Source organism: Hordeum vulgare, chromosome 4H, assembly GCF_904849725.1.
Source record: "Hordeum vulgare subsp. vulgare chromosome 4H, MorexV3_pseudomolecules_assembly, whole genome shotgun sequence".
In the NCBI taxonomy this organism is placed as follows: Eukaryota; Viridiplantae; Streptophyta; class Magnoliopsida; order Poales; family Poaceae; genus Hordeum; species Hordeum vulgare.
The window spans coordinates 48,476,756-48,483,143 of record NC_058521.1 but is presented as its reverse complement, the minus strand read 5'-3'; positions in this window follow the sequence as shown (position 1 = coordinate 48,483,143).

The following is a 6,388-nucleotide window of genomic DNA, read 5'->3' as shown; positions in this document are numbered from 1 at the left end:
GCCAAATTCAAGGACACCAAAAAGCCTAAGCTTGGGGATGCCCCTGGAAGGCATCCCCTCTTTCGTCTTCAATCCATCGGTAACATTACTTGGAGCTATATTTTTACACATGATATGTGTTTTGCTTGGAGCATCTTGTATCATAGGAGTCTTTTTTGTTGTTGTGTAACAATCATCCTTGCTGCACACCTTTTGATAGATACATGCACTCATCGTGATTTTGCTAGAATGCTCATCGTGCTTCACTTATATCTTTTGAGCTAGATAATTTTGCTCTATGTGCTTCACTTAGATATTTTAGAGCACGGCGGTGCGTGACTTGGTAGTTGGCTTGTGCTATGAAAGTAGTCCCAAAGGTGATAGGTACCCAAAGAGTATACAAAAACCTCCATCTTCATGTGCATTGAGTAGAAAGAGAAGTTTTGATTCCTCTCAATTAGTTTTGAGACGTGGATTTGGTAATATTAAGAGTTATGTTAGTAGGGTGTTGTGAACCTAGAAATACTTGTGTTGGAGTTAGTGATTCCCGTAGCATGCACGTATGGTGAACCGCTATGTTAGGAAGTCGGAGCATAATTGATCTATTGATTGTCATCCTTTGTGTTGAGGTCGGGATCGCGCGATGGTTAACACCTACCAACCCTTCCCCTAGGAGTATACGTTTAGCACTTTGTTTCGATTACTAATAAAAACTTTCGCAACAAGTATGTGAGTTCTTCATGACTAATGTGAGTCCATGGTATAGATGCACTTTCACCTTCCACCATTACTAGCCTCTCTAGCGCCGCGCAACTTTCGCCGATGCACAAACCCACCATATGCCTTCCTCAAAACAGCCACCATACCTACCTACTATAGCATTTTCATAGCTATTCCGAGATATATTGCCATGCAACTCCCACCGTTCCGTCTCATGACTTGTGTCATCACTCTCATATTTCCATTGCATGAGCGTAAGATAGCTAGCGAGATGTTTCAACGTCGTACACCAAGCTAGATCGTTGCACATCCCGGTACACTGCCGGAGGCATTTTCTATAGAGTCATCATCGTTCTGAGCTTTGAGCTGTGAGTAAATAAAAGTGTGATGATCATCATTATTAGAGCATTGTCCCATGTGAGGAAATAAAAAAAGGCCAAAGAGCCCAAATAAAAAAAGAGAAAAAATAGAGGCCCAAGAGCCCATATAAAAAAAGAGAGAAAAAGAGAGAAGGGACAATGCTACTATCTTTTTCCACACTTGTGCTTCATAATAGCACCATGTTCTTCATGATTGAGAGCCTCTCGTTTCATCACCACCATATGCTAGTGGGAATCTTTATTATATAACTTGGCTTGTATATTCCAATGATGGGCTTCCTCAAATTGCCCTAGGTCTTCGTGAGCAAGCAAGTTGGATGCACACCCACTAGTTCTCCTTTTGAGCTTTCACATAATTATAGCTCTCATGCATCCTTTGTATGGCAATCCCTACTCATTCACATTGATATCTATTAATGGGCATCTCCATAGCCCTTTGATACACCGAGTCAATGTGACCATCTCCTCCTTTTTTGTCTCACAACCACCACCACACTCTATTCCACCTATAGTGCTATATCCATGGCTCACGCTCATGTATTGCGTGATAGTTATAAAAAGTTTGAGAAAGTAAGAGTGCGAAAACAATTACTTGGCCAATACCGGGGTTGTGCATGATTTAAATTAGTTGTGTGAGGATGATGGAACATAGCCAGACTATATGATTTTGTAGGGATAACTTTCCTTGGCCTTGTTATTTTGAGAGTTCATGATTACCTTGCTAGTTTGCTTGAAGTATTATTGTTTTCATGTCAATAGCAAACTATTGTTTTGAATCTTACGGATCTGAACATTCATGTCACATGAAAGAAGTTACAAAGGACAACTATGCTAGGTAGCATTCTGTTGGAATTATGCCCTAGAGGCAATAATAAATGTATAGTTATTATTATAATTCCTGTATCAAGATAATAGTTTATTATCCATGCTATAATTGTATTGAATGAAGACTCATTTACATGTGTGGATACATAGACAAAACACCGTCCCTAGCATGCCTCTAGTTGGCTAGCCAGTTGATCAATGATAGTCAGTGTCTTCTGATTATGAACAAGGTGTTGTTGCTTGATAACTGGATCACGTCATTGGGAGAATCACGTGATGGACTAGACCCAAACTAATAGACGTAGCATGTTGATCGTGTCATTTTATTGCTACTGTTTTCTGCGTGTCAAGTATTTATTCCTATGACCATGAGATCATATAACTCACTGACACCGGAGGAATACTTTGTGTGTATCAAACGTCGCAACGTAAGTGGGTGACTATAAATATGCTCTACAGGTATCTCCGAAGGTGTTAGTTGAGTTAGTATGGATCAAGAGTGGGATTTGTCACTCCGTGTGACGGAGAGGTATCTCGGGGCCCACTCGGTAATACAACATCACACACAAGCCTTGCAAGTAATGTAACTTAGTGTAAGTTGCGGGATCTTGTATTGCGGAACGAGTAAAGAGACTTGCCGGTAAACGAGATTGAAATAGGTATGCGGATACTGACGATCGAATCTCGGGCAAGTAACATACCGAAGGACAAAGGGAATGACATACGGGATTATACGAATCCTTGGCACTGAGGTTCAAACGATAAGATCTTCGTAGAATATGTAGGATCCAATATGGGCATCCAGGTCCCGCTAGTGGATATTGACCGAGAAGTCTCTCGGGTCATGTCTACATAGTTCTCGAACCCGCAGGGTCTGCACACTTAAGGTTCGACGTTGTTTTATGCGTATTTGAGTTATATGGTTGGTTACCGAATGTTGTTCGGAGTCCCGGATGAGATCACGGACGTCACGAGGGTTTCCGGAATGGTCCGGAAACGAAGATTGATATATAGGATGACCTCATTTGATTACCGGAAGGTTTTCGGAGTTACCGGGAATGTACCGGGAATGACGAATGGGTTCCGGGAGTTCACCGGGGGGGCAACCCACCCCGGGGAAGCCCATAGGCATTGGGGAGCCACACCAGCCCTTAGTGGGCTGGTGGGACAGCCCACAAGTGCCCAATGCGCCAAGAGAAGAAAAATCAAGAGGAAAGAAAAAAAAAGGGAAGGAGGTGGGAAGGGAGGGGGACTCCTCCCACCAAACCAAGTCCAACTCGGTTTGGGGGGGGGGAGTCCTCCCCCCCTTGGCTCGGCCGACTCCTTGGGGGGTCCTTGGACCCCAAGGCAAGGCCCCCTCCCTCCTCCTATATATATGGAGCAATTAGGGCTGATTTGAGACGACTTTCTCACGGCTGCCCGACCACATACCTCCACGGTTTTTCCTCTAGATCGCGTTTCTGCGGAGCTCGGGCGGAGCCCTGCTGAGACAAGGTCATCACCAACCTCCGGAGCGCCGTCACGCTGCCGGAGAACTCTTCTACCTCTCCGTCTCTCTTGCTGGATCAAGAAGGCCGAGATCATCGTCGAGCTGTACGTGTGCTGAACGCGGAGGTGCCGTCCATTCGGTACTAGATCGTGGGACTGATCGCGGGATTGTTCGCGGGGCGGATCGAGGGACGTGAGGACGTTCCACTACATCAACCGCGTTCTCTAACGCTTCTGCTGTACGATCTACAAGGGTACGTAGATCACTCATCCCCTCTCGTAGATGTACATCACCATGATAGGTCTTCGTGCGCGTAGGAAAATTTTTGTTTCCCATGCGACGTTCCCCTACAGTGGCATCATGAGCTAGGTTCATGCGTAGATGTCTTCTCGAGTAGAACACAAAAGTTTTTGTGGGCGGTGATGTGCGTTTTGCTGCCCTCCTTAGTCTTTTCTTGATTCCGCGGTATTGTTGGATTGAAGCGGCTTGGACCGACATTACTCGTACGCTTACGAGAGATTGGTTTCATCGTTACGAGTAACCCCCTTTGCTCAAAGATGACTGGCAAGTGACGGTTTCTCCAACTTTAGTTGAATCGGATTTGACCGAGGAGGTCCTTGGATGAGGTTAAATAGCAACTCATATATCTCTGTTGTGGTGTTTGCGTAAGTAAGATGCGATCCTACTAGATACCCTTGGTCACCACGTAAAACATGCAACAACAAAATTAGAGGACGTCTAACTTGTTTTTGCAGGGTATGATTGTGATGTGATATGGCCAACGATGTGATGTGATATATTGGATGTATGAGATGATCATGTTGTAATAGAAATATCGACTTGCATGTCGATGGTACGGCAACCGGGAGGAGCCATAGGGTTGTCTTTATACTAACGTTTGTGCTTGCAGATGCGTTTACTATTTTGCTAGGATGTAGCTTTAGTAGTACTAGCATAAGTAGCACGACAACCCCGATGGCGACACGTTGATGGATGATCATGGTGTGGCGCCGGTGACAAGAAGATCGTGCCGGTGCTTTGGTGATGGAGATCAAGAAGCACGTGATGATGGCCATATCATGTCACTTATGAATTGCATGTGATGTTAATCCTTTTATGCACCTTATTTTGCTTAGAACGACGGTAGCATTATGAGGTGATCTCTCACTAAAATTTCAAGAAGAAATTGTGTTCTCCCCGACTGTGCACCGTTGCTACAGTTCGTCGTTTCGAGACACCACGTGATGATCGGGTGTGATAGACTCAACGTTCACATACAACGGGTGCAAAACAGTTGCGCACGCAGAACACTCGGGTTAAGCTTGACGAGCCTAGCATGTGCAGACATGGCCTCGGAACACATGAGACCGAAAGGTCGATCATGAATCATATAGTTGATATGATTAGCATAGGGATGCTTACCACTGAAACTATACTCAACTCACGTGATGATCGGACTTGGGATAGTGTAAGTGGATCATGAACCACTCAAATGACTAGAGAGATGTACTTTTTGAGTGGGAGTTTAGCATATAATTTGATTAAGTTAAACTCTAATTATCTTGAACATAGTCTAAGTCCACTTTGAATATATTTGTGTTGTAGATCATGGCTCACGCGACAGTCATCCTGAATTTTAATACGTTCCTAGAGAAAGCTAAGTTGAAAGATGATGGAAGCAACTTTGTAGACTGGGCTCATAATCTTAAGCTAATCTTACAAGCTGGGAAGAAGGATTATGTCCTTAATGCTGCGCTAGGAGATGAACCACCCGCTACGGCTGATCAGGATGTTAAGAATGCTTGGTTAGCACGTAAGGAGGACTACTCAATAGTTCAATGTGCAGTCTTGTATGGCTTAGAACCGGGACTTCAACGTCGCTTTGAGCGTCATGGAGCATTTGAGATGTTCCACGAGTTGGAGTTTATCTTTCAGAAGAACGCCCGGATCGAGAGGTATGAGACCTCCAATAAATTCTATGCTTGCAAGATGGAGGAAAACTCGTCTGTCAGTGAACATGTGCTCAAAATGTCTGGGTACTCAAACCGTCTAGCTGAACTGGGGATTGAACTCCCACAAGAAGCTATCACTGACAGAATCCTTAAATCACTGCCGCCAAGCTATAAAGGCTTTGTGTTGAACTACAACATGCAAGGGATGAACAAGTCTCCCGGCGAGTTGTTTGCGATGCTGAAAGTCGCAGAGTCTGAACTCCGTAAAGAGCATCAAGTGTTGATGGTGAGCAAGACCACTAGTTTCAAGAGAAATGGCAAAGGCAAGCAATTCGAAGAAGAGCGGCAAGCCTGTTGCCAATCCGCCGAAGAAACCCAAGGCTGGACCTAAGCCTGAAACAGAGTGCTTCTATTGCAAGGGTATGGGTCACTGGAAGCGCAATTGCCCCAAGTATCTGACAGATAAGAAGGCGGGCAAAGAAAAATCAGGTATATTTGATATACATGTTATTGATGTGTACTTAACCGGCTCTCGTAGTAGTGCCTGGGTATTTGATACCGGTTCTGTTGCTCACATTTGCAACTCGAAGCAGGAACTGCGGAATAGACGAAGGCTGGCGAAAGACGAAGTGACGATGCGCGTAGGAAACGGTTCCAAGGTTGATGCAATCGCCGTCGGCACAGTGTCACTTCATCTACCATCGGGATTAGTGATGAAATTAAATCATTGTTATTTAGTGCCTGCGTTGAGCATGAACATTATATCTGGATCTTGTTTATTGCGAGACGGTTACTCTTTTAAGTCTGAGAATAATGGTTGTTCAATTTCTATGAGTAACATCTTTTATGGTCATGCACCGAATGTGAGAGGATTGTTCATATTGAATCTTGATAGCGATACGCATATACATAACATTGAGACCAAAAGAGTTAGAGTAAACAATGATAGCACCATATTTTTGTGGCACTGCCGCTTGGGTCATATTGGTGTAAAACGCATGAAGAAACTCCATGCTAATGGACTTTTGGAGTCACTTGACTTT